Here is a 19,548-nt window from a genome sequence, read left to right on the forward strand (position 1 = left end):
AATAAATACTTTTCAACTATTCAGAGCTCTGGGCACATTTAATATCCTGTAGTTTTTCCCTTTCTGAATCTTTGGTTTATAATTTTATCAATTTATGTTACATGGAAGAATATATGAATGTGCCTTAATCAGTAGTCCCAATGAAAATATAAACCTTGTTCTTTCTTATCTTCTTCACAGCAGGAGTAAATGCATGTCACTCTAATATCCTGCAAGGTTACTCTGTGTACTTGACAGAAGATTAGGGCAAACCATTCCACTTCCATATGCAGAAGTGAACTAGTCTTCAATCTCATCTTCCCATACACCTCCATTAACATCCACAGCATGGAAAAACCTGTTGAAGCATGGGGAATCAGGATCTGTGAAATGTTTGTATGGATTTGCCCTGAACAGAGAACCCATACAAATCCAACAGAAATACTGCATACAGCCAGTACACATCATCTTGTTACATCCATCTAGTTTCTCTATGGGAGTCCTACAGCAGGGGCAGCTCTTTGAGTTCTTTTCCAGCCACTCCTTACTTTCCATTTCTTCCAGAGCCTTCTGAATCACCCTCTTACCATACCTCTGTTCCAAAAATCTTTTATTGGCTTCATCTGCTTGCAGGTATTCATTTCTTAAGTCTATTAATTGCTCTGTAGTCACCGTACATGGAGAGATATCATGGTAGGTCAATCTACACAAGATACAGAAGGCAAAATTGCAGCTGGAGCAGATAGCCATAGTTCAGCCAGGCTCCTGCATCACAGGAAGCTGGCAACAAGGGCAGGGACAAAAATATGGAATGCTTCACGAATTTGATGTCATCCTTGCACAGGGGCCATGCTAATCTTCTCTGTATCGTTCCAATTTTTAGTATATGTGCTGCCGAAGCGAGCACCCAATTTTTTTATTTCTATACACTTTGTCTTGTGTATAAGTTTACCTGATTTGGGGAATGAGGGGGAATTACAGAAAGGATGGGACAGAGGTTAAACCAATTCAACAGTGATACCCACTAGACACCATATTGGAAATGTACTTTACAACTTGATGGGGAGAGGAGTCAGGGGGAGGGAAGTGGGAGAAAATGGAGGAGGTAACACTTCACAAAGTAATATACTCATTACCTGATTTATGTAACTGTCCTCCCTCTGTACATCACCTTTACAATAAAATTTAAGTTAAAAAACTTAGAATAACTGAACGAAAACTAAACAAAATAACGTAATTAATTGCTGCCAGAAGTTGGTACTCGTTCCATAATCCTTCCTACTCAGTAAGCTGAGATACGAGGATTATGATTTGAAGGCAATGTGGGCAGAAAAGTTCCTGAGGCACTTATCTTCAATTAGCAGATGTGGAGGTTTGAACAAGAAGGCTAAGGGAGAGCATAAGGCCTTGAATTCAAGCCCCAGATCTAACATAAAAAACAATAGATAATTTTTTAAAAAATAACTATGTAGCATTGAGTTTTGTTAACATTCATAGGTACATGCTGTCTTACAACAATAGCACAAGATTAGGAAGGAGGAAATGAAAGTATGCTATTGTCAGATTCTTGTGCTACATGTGAGGTTGCATAGGTCACTTGAAGGTTGATAGTGATAAGAAAAAAAAAGAGCTCTAGAGCAATTATTAACATTACACAGGATGATACCAAATAAGTCACAAAGAAGATAAAGCTGATGCATTAAAAATAATCATTTAATACAAAGGAAAAGAGTTAAAAAAGGAGTGAAAAAGTAGCAAGAAATACCTGGAACAAATAGAAAACAAATACCAGGCTGAGTGTTGGTGTCTCATGCCTGTAATCTGATATTTCCAAGGGGCTAGGAAAGAAAAGTGTATGGGAGTCCATCTCCATTTAACCAGCACCAAAGCTAGGCTGGACATGTGGCTCAAGTGATACAGTGAAGATAGGCCCTGAGATCAAACTCCAACACTAGAGAAAAAAAGAATTTTAAGTTTATTTATCATATAAATAATTACATGAAATTTAAATAAATAGTCTAAATTCCAATTAAAAGTAGAAATTATCAAATTTGATTTTAAGACATAATTACATGCTTCCTATAAAAAAAACTCCAACACAATGATACAATTAAGTTAAAAGAAAAACCATGAAAAATTATACATCATGATGATTATAACCCAAGTCAATATCAATCAAGGTAAGTTCCAGAATAAAGAATATTTCCAAGACTAAGGAGGGTTCTTTCATGATGATAAAATAATCAACTGATTTTAAGAAGATATATAAATTTCAGATATTTAGGCAGCTGACAATAGTTTCAAAGCGCATGCAGCACAAACATACAATTACTTTTTCTCATTACTTGATAGAATAAAATAATCAGTAAAAGAAGAAAACTCTTATCAAACAACTTGACCTGACTTACATTCATAAAACAACTACCAAACAATAGCAGAATACACATTCTTTTCTAGTGCATTCAGAAATTTTGCTATGATAAGCCTTATTCAGGGTCATAATACCAATCTCCTAAAACATAAAAAAGTTCAAATAAAATAAAATATGTCCTCTACTAACAATAGAATTGAATTACGAAGTTATAATAAGAGAATATTTACAAACCCACAAACATTTAGAAGCTAAATAATATACTTCTAAGTAACCCCTTGCATCAAAGAAAAATAAAAAGGAAACTTAGAAAATATTTTAAACTAAACAGCAATGAAAACACAATGAATCAGACTTGATAGAAACCACTGAAGTAAATATAGAGGAAATTTTAGGACAAAACCACCTACAATAGAAAGAAAAGTCTCATCTCCTATCTTAAGCAACTACAAGAGTAAGAACATACTAAAATCAAATAAGGGGGCAATTGTTAAGTCAGAGCAGAAATCAGTGACACCTAAAACAAAATACAATATAGAAAAATAATAAAGCCAATAGCTGCTTCCTGAGAAATATATTTTTAAAAATTAATAAACTTACTCCAGACTTATCAGCAACAAAAGAGAGAAAACATAAATGAGAGAGATGAAATCACTACAACTTCTATGAGTTTCACAAAAAAAAAAAAAAAGAATAAAACAATAGAATTGTCCCTCAGCTGGGCACAGTGGCTTACGTCTGTAATCCTGTCTATTCAGGAGGCTGAGATCTGAGGATCAAGGTTAAAAGCCAGCCTGGAACAAAAGAACCTGAGACTCTTATCTCCAGTTAACCTCTAGAAAATGGGAAGAAGGACTTGGCTCAAGGGCAGGGCAGTAGCCTTGAGCTGAAGAGCTCAGGGGCAGCGCCCAGGCCCAGAGTTCAAGCCCCATGACCCCCCAAAAAGAAAAATTGTCCCTCAATCCATGGACAACGGACACAAAAATGTGAAGGTGCCTGATGCTCTCATATAAAAGCTATGGCCAATGTGTAAGAAATAATGCTCCTATTATCTGGCAAATGTAACATTACAGTTTTTTAAAAGCTATGGCATTTGCATTACTATATGCAAATTACACTGAATACATTAAATAAGTCTGTTCGTGTTTAGTACAAACACAGGAATGTGTGTGTGTGTGTGTGTGTGTGTGTGTGTACAATTCTGCTTGTATACACTTCTAAATTACTTATAAGACCTAATTTAGAATAATCACTATGTGGAACGGTTTTGATAATACGTTTTATGAGAAACAACAAGGAAACAAGTCAGAGGGTTCACATGTGTCATCCTAGCTACTCAAGAGATGGAGCGGAAATCAGGGAGACTGGAGTTTTAGCCAGACCTGATAAATAGTAAAACCTCACACCAATCGGTAATTGGATATGGCTCATGTCCATCAGACCATGTAGAAAGGAAGCATAAATAGTAGGACTTCAGTTCAGGCCAGGCCAGGAAAAATGTGAGACCCTGTCCCAAAAAATAATGAGGAATGGAGCCAAGCCTCAAGTGGTTGAGCACTTATCTAATATGGACAAGTTCCTTAACTCAAACTTCAGTATCACCAATAATAATAATAATAAAATACCTTTGTTTTAATTTTTCCTTGCTATCCATATTATTTATGAAGCATTTAAATACTTTGCCTATTTTTTAATTAGGTTGTTATATTCTTAATGAGTTTGGAAAGTTTTTTATTTTAGATATAAGTCTTTCATTAGATCCATGATTTTCAAACATATTCATTCATTCTGTTTTGTTTTAGAGTTGATAGTTTTATACTTAGGTCAATCATTCAATCTGAGTTAATCACATGATATTAAGTATGTACAGATACGGATTGAAGTTCATTTTTTGCATGCTGATACCCAGTTGTTCTATTTTTTTTTCATTGAGAGGACTATTCTTTCACAATCTTAGAATAGGAGATTTTTTAGATATGGCCCTCAAAGCGTGATCCAAAAGAGAACAAAAAAAATGGGTGACTAAACTTGATCAAAATTAAGAGCATCTGCTCTTTAAAGATTCTGTCAAGATAATAAAAAGAAAAACCATGAAACGGGAGGATCTCTTAAGCACATCAAGCTTTTTTATATATAAATTTAATTTTATTGTCAGGGTTATGTACAGAGGGGTTACCATTGCATATGTGACGTTATAAGTACATTTCTTCTCAAACATTGTGGCCCCTTCTTGCTCACAGGCTTTGCTCACATTCATAACTGAGCCAATCTTTGTCCAGCAAGCTCCTTCTTATAATGGTTAAAGATGGCTAAGTGCCATCTTTCCAAAAAGATAGTGCTTCCCCTTTTGAACTTTCAATTCAAATGGCCCCCGTCATTCTCTACCATAGAATTCCACTATATTTTATTAGTAATACCATTCACTAACAGACTTTCGTTTTTACAAGTTTCTACGTAATATTTGCTATTTCTGTCTCCCTCACGGTCTCTTTTTTACTAAGGTCAGTGAAAACAAAACAGTATCTCTCTTAACTACCATTTTGGCAGATGTGTCAGTGACCAATGTCCTCTCAATTAAATAAATTCATAATGTGAATAAATAATCTAAGCTAGAAGCATATATAGAGACATATACCCACAATTGAAGTCATCAGCGGATACCTGACAACTGAAGTACACACACACACACACACACACACACACACACACACACACACATATACACACACACCATATTTGAAGGTTATCAGCAGATGCCTGCTAATTGAATATGAGTTAGAATTCTCAAAAAAAGTGTAAATTGAGAATAAATGCTAAGAAAAAATACAAAATTGCCAACATTGGTATCAGGGGCAAGAGATGAAAAAGAGCCAGTGGAGGAACTTGTGAGGGAAAGGAAGGAAGGAAGGAAGGAAGGAAGGAAAGAAGGAAGGAAGGAAGGAAGGAGAAAAATAGCTCCTCCCCCCACTAAAAAAAACACACCAGGAAGTTGGGTTCCAGAAACCAGAATGTAGAAAACCAAGGTATGATCTAAAATGTCAAATTCCATGGAGCAAATAGGACAGAGCCTCTTTGAAGAAAATGCGCTGCTAGATATAGACAGGGATCCCCTGGGAAGAATGCCAACTATTTCAGGGAGATAATAGTAATCTGAATACGTGATAAAGTTTCACTTTCAGTACAATGGAGAGAAGGGATGGAAACATTTACTCAAAGCAGCCATCTAGTCATTGCGGGAGAAGAAAACATCAAAAATAGGTGACAGTTGTTTTCGGTACTGCTGTTACTCTATAATTTTAAGTTATTTCATTTTCTCCCATAAAATAAACAGCACCTAAAGCAATCATGAACTCGGGGGCCATCAAAGATTTTGGGTGACTCCATGTATAGTTGTATAGCCTAATTAGCCACTCTTAGACCCTCCTGGGGATATTACGACAGCCAAAGGAGATAACATGTATGGAAGCGTGCTGCCTGCTATAAAGGAAATATAAATGGAAAGTGTTATTAAGGCTCTGCTTGGTTCAGTGATTCCTTCAGGGATCTAGAAGCCTGGGTCTGACTGTCTTCGCTGAATAGAGTTGCTTGGCACATAGAGCAGGCAGAGTCGGGAGCTTCTTGTTATCAGTGCCCTAAATAAAATCACAATCTCTAGTGAAGAATTCAAAATAGCTATGCCTGCCAGGCTTGTCTGCTTTGCTGCTTCTCTTGAGATTTGGAGTGAGAGTTGTTTTATTGGCCACAGGGCATACTAAGGTAATAAAAAAAAAAAAAGTCAAAGGAAAAGTCACCCATCAGTTAATTACATCGTCTTTGTTCAAGCACTAATTCGAGTTAATTCTGTGGTCTAGCACATTTTTATGATGGAAAGAATATGTTTGCTCCTGTCTTACAAAGTTCAAATTACCTTCACCTAGTGCTGCATGCTGGCACACCTCTGCCATCCGCTACTGTGGAGACTGAAATCAGAAGGATCCCAGTTCAGAGCCATCTGGGACTCTTTCTTAACCAATTGCGGATCATAGTGCTGCACATCTGCCATCCAAGCCACGTGAAAGGCTGGAATCAGGAAGATCACAGCTCTGAGCCAGCTTAGTCCTTAGCATCCAAAGAAACTAAGAACCATATTGCACTCCAGTCATCCCAGCTGCAGCAGGAATTCTAAAATAGGAGAATTTATTCCAGGTATTAGTCCCAGGCAAAAATCAAGATGTTATCTCAAAAAAATAACCACTGCAAAAAAAAAAAAAAAAAAAAAGGAATGGAGGCAGAGAAGTACAAGGCCCAGAGTTCAAACACCAGTACTACCAATATATATGCCTGAACCTTCGATCGGGTAAATCTTCACCAAATCACTTCACCTTTCCCTTTTCTGTTTCTTCAACTACAAAGCAGTGTTGATAGCACCTTCACACAGGACTGCATTCTTTTATTAGCAGTTACATTCATCAGGTAGTAGGTGCATTAGTTCTTGCACATTGATACCCCCGACTGTTATCAGAAGTGAATGTCAGATTGAAATGGTGCAACTCCGTGCTCAGTAAATTCATCTCTGTAATAAGAGCAGGAAACACCATGGCAAAGTCTGTGGACATAACTGAGATCCTAAAATGAAGACAAATCCCCCAAGCACTCTATTAGTTTACGGGAAGGCCAAATTGCATTGCACCTACAATGGTGAAAAAGTAGCTTTCAAGAAACACTTGACCAGGGAGAAAACGGACTTGAAAGACAAAAATTGCTTTCTCATAAAGAGGACGCAAACCCCCGTGCTATATACAAGGCTACTATGAGAGAGGATGGATGTAAAAATGAGGTACAAAGGTAAGTGAGACGAGAAAGGCAAAATGATTTTTGTCCTTTGCTGCTAATGCTAGGAGCGTGGTATCTGGACATTTTGGCAGCATGTCCAGCTTTCTGTGGAACAGTTGGGTTGGTTGGCTAGTTGGTGGTAATCTTGCAAATATTGGTGGCAGTAGAAATCGTATTTGGAAAAGTATAAATTCATTCTACTTGATTATTTAGACCAAAGTTAAAAGGAGATCTAGCATGAATGTGAGCATGTTTCTGGAATTCTATGTGGAATTGGAGGGACTGTACACCAATGGAATTCTGAAATGAGGTCAACTTCTGGCAGGTCACACGGCTAACTCTATTAAGTCACTGTTCTGTGATCATCTCCATATGTGCCATCCTTCTGCTGGGTAAATTTGTGCTTGGTCCAAAGATGTTATGAAAACGTAAAAATTTGGTCTATTAACAATCACATAACGTTGTAAAAATGAAGGTAACCACAGTTTAGTTAAAAACCTGAGAACAAATTACCACTGTTCCTAGAGTTTATTGTAAAAATTAGCTTAGTTCTCCTAACAAAAATCATTTAAGGGGTGGAGGAACATCTGACATTGGAATGCTTGAGCCTTGATTGCATCCTGAGTCAGGAAAAACAATGAAATAACCCAAAGATGATCTGAAGACAATGGAGGATATTAAAATACCAAATAGATTATTTCATGGAATTATTCTTCATTTCTTAAGGATGCCCATTTATTTTAAGTTATTCAGATGAATTTCCTTAGTAAGAGGAATGTCACTGAGTCTGCAAGAAGTTCACAAAATAGTCTAGAAAAATGTATGAGGGAAGGTTTACATAGAAAAAGATCCAGAGAGATACAGAGAGAGAAGAGATACAGAGGGAAACCAGGAAGACACAAAGAAGGAAAGAAACAAAGAGAAAGAGAAACAAAGAGAATGGCAATTGTTTTTAAGTTATGGGCCTGACATGGAGTTCTGTGGTAGAGCACTTTCTCACTATGTTCAAGGCCCCAGATTCCATCCCTAGCATTGTAAAAGAAAATATTAACAATTGTTGAATTCAAGTTAGTGTAGGTATTCTTTCTATTCCTTGAACTTTATGTATTTACAATTTTCTCAAAAATTGGTTGAGCAAATAATTATTCTTCCTTCATTCAGTCTAACTTTAACCCGAAATAGAATGATAAGGATTATAAGAAATCTGACTTAAAGACAAATAGAAAGCAATAACAATAATAACAAAAACTTTTGACATGAATTCTAAGTACCACTATGCTGCCATCAGAAAGAATGACATCGTCCCTTTTGTAAGGAAATGAAAAGACTTGGAAAATATTATATTAAATGAAGTAAGCCAGACTCAAAGAAACATAGGCTCCATGGTTACCCTCTTTTGTAATAATTAGTACATATCTAGGATTCTCCTAGCAGAGGATTACAGTAGCGCAAAAGCTATGAACATATGGTCATACAGGATGAGACTAAATGAAATGAACTCTACATATGGAGACAGGTGGTTTATCTTTGTGATTGTTATTCTCATTATACTATATGAAGTTGTTTCTTTTCTCAATTTTTCCCCTTGTGGTTTATCTGATGTGGTTACTATATCTAACTTTGTTACCTGGTATATTGTATATACATTTATTTTTTTATTTGAAATAGATAAGGGAAGTAGAAAAATAAGATGATTAGAAGGGGGGAGGGAAAATGTGACAAAAGCATGAGAAGGGGTATCAATGTTCGAGAAGTAATGTACCCACTATTTGATGAATGTAACTGTAACCCCTCTATATACTACCCTTACAATAAAATGCAATTAAAAAAAAAAAAGAATTCTGGGCCAGGAGTTTGGCCTAGTGGTAGAATGTTTCCCTAGCATGCACAAAGTCTGGGGTTCAATTCCTCGGTACCACATACATAGGGGAAAAAAAGCCGGAAGTGGTGCTGTGGCTCAAGTGTAGAGCTCTAGCCTTGAGAAAGTCCAAGGACAGTCCTCAAGGCCTGAGCTCAAACCCAGGACTGGCACACAAAAAAAGAATTCTAACTATCAGACAACATCTGGAATTTGATATTGTGAATCACTTATCTTCCCTGGGCTATACTGACATCTGTCTGCGATACACTTGTCATTGACAAGAGTTTGATAATGAATCCTAAAGTCAATATAGCCATGTATCTGTGTGCACCTGCATGGGTTTTCTGCTAGTAGTTTACTGGTAGTTTTTCTATAAAATCACCATTAGCTAGTTAGAACATTCCATCAGCATTAAACCAACAGACAGTGGTCTCTTTTTCAAAGAAAAAATTTAGTCACATATAACTATTGTTTAGTAAGAAAGCAAAATTCATCAGCTTTCCAATGAAAGTTGGAACTCAATCAAACCATATAATGAAGAAATTTGTGAACAACGAAGCATAAAGTGGAAAGAAAAGAAAGAAAACAGTGTTCACCACTGAATACTTTTGTTCTGGCACATACACTCAGAGGTATAGCAGTGTAATAGCCGGGATGTAGATCATAATGTGTTGGTTTCTGCTCATTTTCCTTTAAACATGTAATCCTTCTCTGCCTAGCAATCAATGCTCTGTGTATAGATGTACTGGTTTTATACACTACCCATAAAATTATATTTCAAACTACTCCAAGTTAGCTAAAGCCACAAAGATCCGTTCTCTGAATTCTCTTCACTGTAGAAAATGAATTTCTACAGATATAAAGAGTTTTTTTCCCCAAATAAAACCTGCTGGTCTGTTAAAGAAAAAAGAAAGAAACAGAGTAGGTCTTTGGAGTGAGGCCACAGAAAGTCAAAAAAGAGTGATACTTCATGATAATTTTGCAAGCTTCTCTACCTTCACAATGAAATGTGTAAATTTGTACAATTGTCTTATATAAATTGTCATGCTGTGAAATAATTCAAATTTTGTTTTAGATTTCCACAGTGAGCAAGCAAAGTTACCATACTCTCTTTTTAAAATACAAGTAATTGAAACAGGGTAACATGATCTTTAATAAGTTAATATTTGCAAACAATTTTTAAGTAATCAAAGATAAATCTCATGGATAAAAGCACAACCATAGCATAGCAAAAACATCTGGAACTTCTATAGGTCTGCTCATAAAAATAGCACGTTGTGTATAGAAATGAACCAATGAGATATCAGAGTAAAAATTCACATGAGTGAATGAGACAGAGGGAACAGTGGGCACTGAATGAAAGGAAATGTATGCGTTACCTGATTCGTGTAACTATCACCCCTCTCTTTACACTACCTTTGTAACAATAAAGTAACTTTTTAAAAAATATATTATGAAAATGACAGTAGGATACAATCCAGGCTTTAAAGGCACCTGGAAATAGACATCATGCCTGGAACCCCAATTTTCCTGTGTCTACATAAATATGCACGCTGCACATTAACTCACTCAGGACCACTATTGCCCAGGAAATATCAGCATCTTAATAACACATGCTTAATATTTCAATAATACTCCTAATAAGTCCAAAAAAATCATAATGATGAGAAGGGCCACAGAATGGAATGATCTGATCAAAAAGTTGTGAATTCCCTTTCAGATATTGTTCAAAAAAATTCAACAACTTCTTAATTTTTTCATATCTTTTATTGTAATTAATAGAAGAATTACATGATATTTGCCAGATAGATGGTGCATTAATTCCCATACATTGATACTCTTTCACATGTCTTGGTCCCCATTTCCCTCCCCCCCCACCTCCACCCCTCATCTTGTTTTCCCCCTTCCCTATCCAATTTCAAATAACCAAATACAAATATATCCGATATATCAGGTAACAAAGTGAGATACTGTAACAATATGAGATAAACAAGGGACAGCAAAAGAGATGAGAGATAACATAGTACATTAAGGACAACAATCATTCATTATATGGCTTATGTTTCTATATCCTAGAGATCCTTTCATTCAGCGTCCTACTATATGGCCTTTTGTATCAAGGTTTTGCTCTATTGCAAATCTCTGCTAGTAGAGCCCAAGGTTTCTACTGATTATGACAAATGAGGGAAACCATTGAGCCTAAGTTCCTTTCAGTCTGGCTTACTTCACTTAATATGATCTTTTCTAAGTCTTTCCATTTCCTAACAAATGGGGCAATGTCATTCTTTCTGACAGCAGCATAGAATTCCATAGTGTACAAATACCACATCTGTTGATCCACTCATCAACTGAGGGACATCTGGGTTGGTTCCATATCTTTGCTATGGTAAATAGTGCTGCAGTGAACATTGTTGTGCTGGTGGATTTAGTATGTCCTTGTTTCTGGATGATTGGATAAATGCCAAGTAGTGGAATTGCTGGGTCATAGGGGAAAGAACAGCGCAGGAGGAATTTCAATACCAAACTGTAGACTCTATTACAGAGCTATAATTCTCAAAACAGCTTGGTATTGGCACAAGAACAGGCCTGAAGACCAATGGAATAGAACTGAAGACCCAGATATTAAACCACAGACCTATGGCCACCTAATCTTTGACAAGGGAGCCAAAAAAAAAATAGAATGGAAGAAAGATAGCCTCTTCAACAAATGGTGCTGGCAGAACTGGTTAAGCACATGCAGAAAACTAAAGTTGGATCCTTCTTTGTCACCCTGTACTAGAATTCACTCCAAATGGATCAAAGACCTGGAGGTAAAAGCCGACACTCTGAAAACTTTACAAGAAGGAATAGGAGATACACTAGACCTCCTTGGCACAGGTCGAAACTTTCTTTATAAGGATCAAGAATCACAACAAATCAGAGAAAGGCTGGATAAGTGGGACTGCATTAAACTGCAGAGCTTTTGTATGGCAAAGACATAGCTAGTAAATTAATCAGGAAGCCTACAGAGTAGGAGAAGATATTCACCAACCATACAACAAAGGCCTCATATCTAAAATATATCAACAGCTCAAAAAATTGAATCAATCCAAAACTAATCTCCAAAGTATCAACCATCCCATTAAAAAATGGGCCAAAGACCTAAAGAGAGTCTTCTCTGAAGAAGAAACAAAAATGGCCTATAGACACATGAAGAAATGCTCAACATCTCTGATCATAAAAGAAATGCAAATCAAAACAACTCTAAGATTCCACCTCACTCCAGTTAGAATGGCCAGGATCAAGAAAACTAACAACAACAGATGCTGGAGGGGATGTGGCCAGGAGGGATCACTACTACACTGTTGGTGGAAGTGCAAACTCATTCAACCACTGTGGAAAGCAGTACGGCAGTTCCTCAAAAGACTAAACAACTTCTTAATTTTAAAGTCCTACTGTATTGATAAGCACCATCCACAGTTGATCAGATCCCTTAAAATTCTGAAGGTCAATTACTCTATGTTCTAATACACTTGAAGATATGAACAGATGGATTTTTGTGGCCTTGAGAAGATATTTACATTTCACTTTTAGGAGATACAAGGATACAAGTTATTTCAATTTTTAACTTTTGGCTTTCTTCTGGAAAAAATATATCTTCTATTAAAAGCCCTTCGTACTAATTGTACACATTTGGGGAAAATATATTTTCTTATTTCACAATTATAACATATAATGGTAATATAAGAAGTACCAAATTTGATGAATTATAATGTGATTGGCAGATGATGATCTAAGTGGATGTAAACAGGCTCACAGTTGAATTAAACAAATGGAACAAAAACAGCAGGGCTGCTGTTTGTGCAAGGTGACTATTCACCTTCGGATCTATTAGATCTCCTCCCAAATACTGCAAGACAGTGCCTACATCCCAACCTAATAACTATTTCCAAAGTTGCTTTGCCTGGGTAGTATCAGCATTGTTCATGTTAATATTTCCAGAATTCTCATTTTCCAGATTAAAAGTTTCACAAGAGGCCTGCAGAGAGTCAAGAAGGATAAAGATACGTACACTAGTTTTTAATAAGTGTCTTAGCATAATCTGAGGTCAGCCTGTATTCAGACTCCACAGAGATCAATTGCTTGAAAATAAAGATTTTTGCTTTCCATTTTATTTTGCCTACCATCAGGGTGAAGAACAAACCACTCAACCCATATAAATTATTGGCCCACAAGACAAGGATTCTACTGACCATTCTGGTATAATTCTGCTTCCATCTGGGTTTTTTTTCTCTTTTTGTTTTGTTTTGTTTTGCTTTTTCCAGCTGGGTTTTGATAGCCACAATATGCTCCAGCAATTTTTCCTCATGTGAATAATGATTTAGAATTTAATATCTCAAGTCTTGTAAGTTTTCTTTCTGTTTAACCTTTCTTTCCATTTTTTCATAGAACTCATTTATTCGTTAAAGTTGAAATAACATAATTATTCAAAATTGCCATTTTTTCATGACTTTAATATAGCAAGATTAAAAATACATGAACTCTTAACAAACCATAATATTTTACCATAAAATTTTACACTTAACAACTCAGTGACATTATCTCAAAAACAAATTTTATGCATATTATTACTGTCATAGCTCTTCATTTCAAACTTCTATACTAAAGTTAAAACCAAGAATTTCCATGTGTCACTGTTAATGAAGGGTTTGAAAAAAAAGTATTTATTTGTATTTTAACTTCATGAGTTGGTTGTCACATGTTATGTGTATAAACAAATATTGAATATTAATTTCTTATCTCTTTCATAACCATTACTCCTGTCTTAAGAATTCTTAATAGACTTATTACTATCTGGAAGCTATATTTTCAAGTAATTTAAGACATTAAATAGTGTGCACTAACCATATCTAAAAGTCACTTTAAATGATAACATGATATCATTCAAATCATACACATACATGCATAAAATTCATTTACACAATAACCATATGTTGCTTGAGAATGATTTAATTCCTTACTAGCACTAGAAAAGGATTTTTGAGTGTCTGTTACTCAAGGGTAGAAAACAGTAATAAAAATTGTAGAGCATAGTGACATTCAGACATTAACTACCAGACAATAACAAGGCTGACTGTGGAGCCAAACTGTTGTTGAACAATTATCCCCTTAAGCTGAGTCACAGGTTAAGAATTTATATTCTAGTTTTAACAACAGAAGATACAGAATTTTTGCTTCTTCCCTGAGAAATTTGAACACCGGTATAAGTGTTGAAATATCAGAAAGTAATAATTTTTAAAATAATTTCATGTTTAACATATGTGTGTTTTAAGGTATCAATAAACATAAAAGACATAGGTGAGTTTAATGTCACCTGTTATTATTTTTCACCTGTTATTTCAATCTCTATCTCTCAAATATCCCATAAGAAATTATTTCTAGTAGATGCCCTCAGAATCATATAAAGACAGGAATATATAAAACTCAAAACTAAAATTATTATCATGAAAACATCTGACATACATTATGAAATCCTGACTATTCAATTATTTAAAAGATCATATATTTAGACCTATAGATAATTTGTAGTTTTTTTAATAACTTACTTTTGAATTGCAGGTTTAAAGCAACATTGAACTTATTTTGATAAAAGAGTCTAAGTATAAATAATCTCATTCACTCATATAAATATTATTTCAACATAAAAGCACAAAATTACATTAGATTTTTAGAAACCAATCATTTATTCAATCAAAATTCTGTCTGTGTCCTGCAGATTTGTTTAAGGAGATAGTATTTATTGCAATGATCTGCCACCACTCAAGATATTTTGGAATAAGCTTTGCTCATCTGATAACAGCAAGTCTCAGACTCCTGAGAGGATTTCAGCAGGAAAAATACATTTAGTTTTGACATTCAAATGGGACAAAAATGTTAACAAATCCATATTCATTTTAATATTAAGAAAGGTATCATTGATTAGGCATTTCCTATAGTTTCTAAAGATGCTTCTATGAATATTTTCACATATTTGCATAATTAGAATAAGTTTTCAGCTTTACACCTTGTATATCAAATGTGGAGCCCCTTTTTCAAACAATTACTTCCCATTCAAATAAATGCCTAAAAACATTCATATACTAAGATTTATTTATTGGTTTATTCCATAACTGTGACATTGTCTAAATATTAAAACATTTTTTCATAATAAAGATGAGCTAATCAAAAAGTGGATAATTAGATGAAATTAGAATTTCTCAATTTTAACACCATGAATGTTTGTGGCTGGTTTTGTAATGAGGACTGCTCTGCAGAAATTGGAAATTTCCTTCCAACCTCAAGAGCACAAAACATAATAAAATACAAATTTTACAATTAAATAAATATAAAGAATTAATGGCATAATTTCTCCATTTACGCTAATCTACAAAGAAAACTTGGTAATTAAATGATATGGTGAACATGCTTAAAATTTATCAGAAGGCACAGCCTCATAACATAGGCTGCTGTTAATACACCTATACACAGGTACAAATACAATGTTTGTATAAGTCTGTAAATCTATTCATCCTCTTAGCAAATAATGTCTTAAAGTATAACCATTTTGCATCTATTCAGCAACCTTTAAACTTCAAAAAATGGAGTGCTTTGCCATGTTGACAGATTAATTTTTAGATGATCTCCATGATGGGAAAATATGCAAACATATATAGTGATATTTACATAGAATCCTTTTGTGACTTTAAACTCATCAATCACCTTAAGCTATTTTCTTTCTTTGCAACATCCAAGTTTCTATATAAGTATTATCTATTCATATCTATCACTATGTCAGGAACTTGACTCAATCAAGTAAAACTCACATTTCTCAACCAATTTTACCTAAATATAACATACCAAACACAAAAATAACTTGTGACCAATTAACATTAAACCACTATTCAATACCCAACTATAGTATTATGGAGGAATAAAGAAAAAAAAGTAAAATCACTACTGTTAACAAATACCTCAACAATTTTTCTTTCTTTCTTTTAAATCAACTTACCTCATTTTTGAATTAGCCAATATAATATGTCCATAAGTTACCTTGCAGTTAACTACTAAGTTAAGACTAACCACAGGCTCAGGGTAGACTTTCAGATTATTAAGAAAACATTACTACTAAAAACTCTTATCACGAATGAACGGAAGATTCACAATGGTTAGAATTTTCTATTAACTGAAGAACATCATAAAGCATAAGTTATTAGTAGTATAATATTATGAATCATAACTGTCCCTAAATAAACCTGAAGGCCTGTCATTAAATTGAAATGATATCCTCCTAAATTGATAAAATTAATGTACTATTTTAAGTCACAAATGTTTAACCATAAAGAGGCCTCTTGGCTGTGCTCTTTTTCTTTTAATTAAATTAAAAAGTCTCTTCTGTAGTTACTGATGTGTGAACAAATCTCCATAGAGAATTATTTAAATGAAGAGCAAAGCATCTAGACACAGTCAGATGTGCCTATTTAAAGATACTATACATTCATTCATTAGGGAAGTATTCTAATATACAATCAAAAGTAAAGCATGCCATAGGTAATTATTAGTGGCTCAGCTGTCAGTTAGCCAAATCAACTAAAAGACCAATTATTCTAAGAATACCAGGAAGGCTCATGCTAACCTTAGGTTGTTTTGAGAAAGTTATGGCTCCTTTGCAATATAATAATTTCCCAGCAAGATCATTAGGAACATAGCCTCGTGTGTTACAAATTATTGCCAAATTTTTCACATTTAAAGAGAAATATAATAACTTTAAAATGCACGATGTTGAAAGAAAAAGAATTTTCAGAATATTTATTTTCCTCCAGTCTTATCACCAACCTAACTCCAGAAATTCAACTTAAAAATCATATCCATGGTTGACTTGTGAGTATGAAAATGAAATTTCAATTATAGACTGGAATAATAAATTAAGAAAACTAAAATAGCTAGTCATTAGTGGCTCATACCCATAATCCTAACAACTCAGGAGGCTGAGACCTGGAGAAATTCAATTTAGAGTTAATCCGGGAAGGCAAATCTAGGAGGCTCCTCCATCTAAATCCATCCTGAACTAACCAGGAAAATGGCAAACTGGAAGTGTAGCTCAAATGGTAGAGCATGAGGTAGAAGCAAAAAAAAAAGATGCATGGAAGAATGAGGCTCTGAGTTCAAGCCCTGGTACTGACCCCCCAAAAATTATCTTAAGAACCGTTTTCTTTAATTTGGAAAAACAATGAACAAATCATATATAGAGAAGGCCTCAGAATTGATTTAGAAGTAGGAAATGTGCCTACAAACTAAGATAATGTATTTGTAAATATAATCTCTTCAATTCAAGATGCCAAAATTGTACAGCATTAGTGATATATCAAATGTTTCCTTAGTCTCTGGTATATTGTATTTCTAGCTACTCTCTGCCAGTACTCAGCACCAAGTTGTCCAGAAAATCCACCTGGGGTTTCTGGCCACCACTGCCCTTGGTACTTCTCACCATCCGTAACCAAGCTGCCCCTGTGGAAGGGCCCTAACTGCAAGCACGGTGGCCTAATCGTTGTTCTGGCCCCAGAACAAAGCTCTTAATAAGTACATTGTGACTCAACTCAAATAAATACTCCAAAATGCGTAATGTTCTACTCTTCTGAGACCTCACTGTGCCTGAGAGTTATCTGAAATCTAAAACATTTACGCCCAGCATGTGTCAGTCAGAAGTCCTATGCTTCACAGGCTGGGATATGTATTATTTAAAGTCTTTCCAAATGCTGGGTAAGGGGGAATTTTAAATTGTACAATTCAAAAACAGTTAATCTGAACATTTTAATGGCAAGGTTTTTTTGTTTGATTTTACTTTTGCATTAGATGTAAATGCATTTTTATTGTATTTTATTGTTGGGACAACAAATAGAGGGGTTACAGTTACATTCGTCAGGTAGTGGGTACATTACTTCTTGAACATCGATACCCCTTCTCATGTTTTTATACCACTTTCCCTTCCCTCCCACCCCCAATCGGTTTGCTTTTCCCCTTCCCTTCCCTATTTAAAATAAACAAATAAATGCATATACAATATACCAGGTGATAAAGTCAGATACAGTAACCACATGAGGTAAACCATAAGGGGAAAAAAAGAAAAGAAATAACTTCACATAGTGCATTATGAACAACAATCACAAAGATAAACCTCTTGTTTCTATATCCTAGAGTTCATTTCACTTAGCCTCATCCTATGTGACTATAGTACATAGCTTTTGAACTATTATGATCCTCTGCTAGGAGAATCCTGAACATACTAATTATTACAAATAAGGAAGCAATAGAGCCTATGTTTCTTTGGGTCTGGTTTATTTTACTTAAAATGATATTTTCCAAGTCTTTTCATTCCCTTACAAATGAGGTGATGTCATTCTTTCTGATGGCAGCATAGAATTCCATTGTGTATAAATACCACATCTTTTTGATACATTCATCTACTGATGAGTTTTTAATACTATAAAATGTTTTTCTTTAATCTTCCAATGTAATTGTACTATGTAGTAAGGGTGGAGGGTGGCTAGGGACAGTATGTGAATAATCAATGTTATGGCTTCTCCTACAATCTATTTTTGTTTAATGAACAGAAAGGAGAGGAAAGAGGAAACTTCACAGTCATTTCTAACAGGATTCCCAAACTGTGTACCTATTCTTTCTTCCTTGCTCCCCCTCCCAAAAAAAGGTAAATTAATTTCTGGAAGATCTAAATATTAAAGTATTTAAGTATCTTAAGAATATTATAAATAATTAGCAATACAGAAGCCCTTTTAACTTGTTTCCAAGAATTATTTGACTACTTTGTTATAAAAGAATGCTTCCTCCTCAGAAGAGTTTCAATGCTGGCCTAGCATTCATGAAGCCCTGGGTTCAATTCCTTGGTCCATCAGTACTTCATTGGGAATGTTTCTGCAACAATTCCCTTGACTCTGTGTGTGTATTAACTGTCACTAACGAAATAGTGTTTATACACTAAACCAAAGTAATGTCAACATGAAAGTTTTCACACTTTATATAGTTTATCACCTTAAATCAAGCCATTCATATAGAAGTTTTTCCATTTTTTTATTTTGTCCAGGTGTCGATTAGATGAAAACCTCAAGGTTGAATGATAGTGTGATAAAACCTGGACATCCTTGAATTCTGTGCTGCATTTGAGAATTGCAGAATTGTGTTCCCTTAATCCAGGTTGCTGACCATTGTATTCTTTCTTTCATTCTGAATCGCATGTCAATAGTTACCAAAAGAGGAAAACTGGAAACCTCATGATAACCCCATTTTTCTCCAGCTTTTATTCTGAAACTTGCTTGATAGTGCCATCAATGTTAGTGTGGTTATTTATTGGAAGAAAAATTATAACATTGCAACATTAAAGGATCCTGCCTAGTGTTTTGGTTAACTGCAATGGACCAACTCAATCCTAAAACTTTTAAGTCACTTGAAATCTGTATTTCCTCCCAATTTCATCATAAGCAATTATGAACACATA

The 19,548-nt window shown here is 34.8% G+C and overlaps 1 non-coding gene and 1 pseudogene across 1 annotated transcript; both read right to left on the reverse strand.

Moving 5' to 3' along the window:
* Positions 1-279: 279 nt before the first annotated feature.
* LOC150059885 (E3 ubiquitin-protein ligase RNF14 pseudogene) overlaps positions 280-19,548 on the reverse strand; it is a 40,080-nt pseudogene continuing 20,811 nt past the window's right edge.
* LOC150059886 (U6 spliceosomal RNA) lies at positions 780-886 on the reverse strand. The gene has a single exon (XR_016536519.1). It is a non-coding gene; the product is annotated as a U6 spliceosomal RNA (small nuclear RNA).

The sequence above is a fragment of the Megascapheus bottae genome, chromosome 8 (assembly GCF_031878675.1).
Source record: "Megascapheus bottae isolate mThoBot1 chromosome 8, mThoBot2.hap1, whole genome shotgun sequence".
NCBI classification, from domain to species: Eukaryota; Metazoa; Chordata; class Mammalia; order Rodentia; family Geomyidae; genus Megascapheus; species Megascapheus bottae.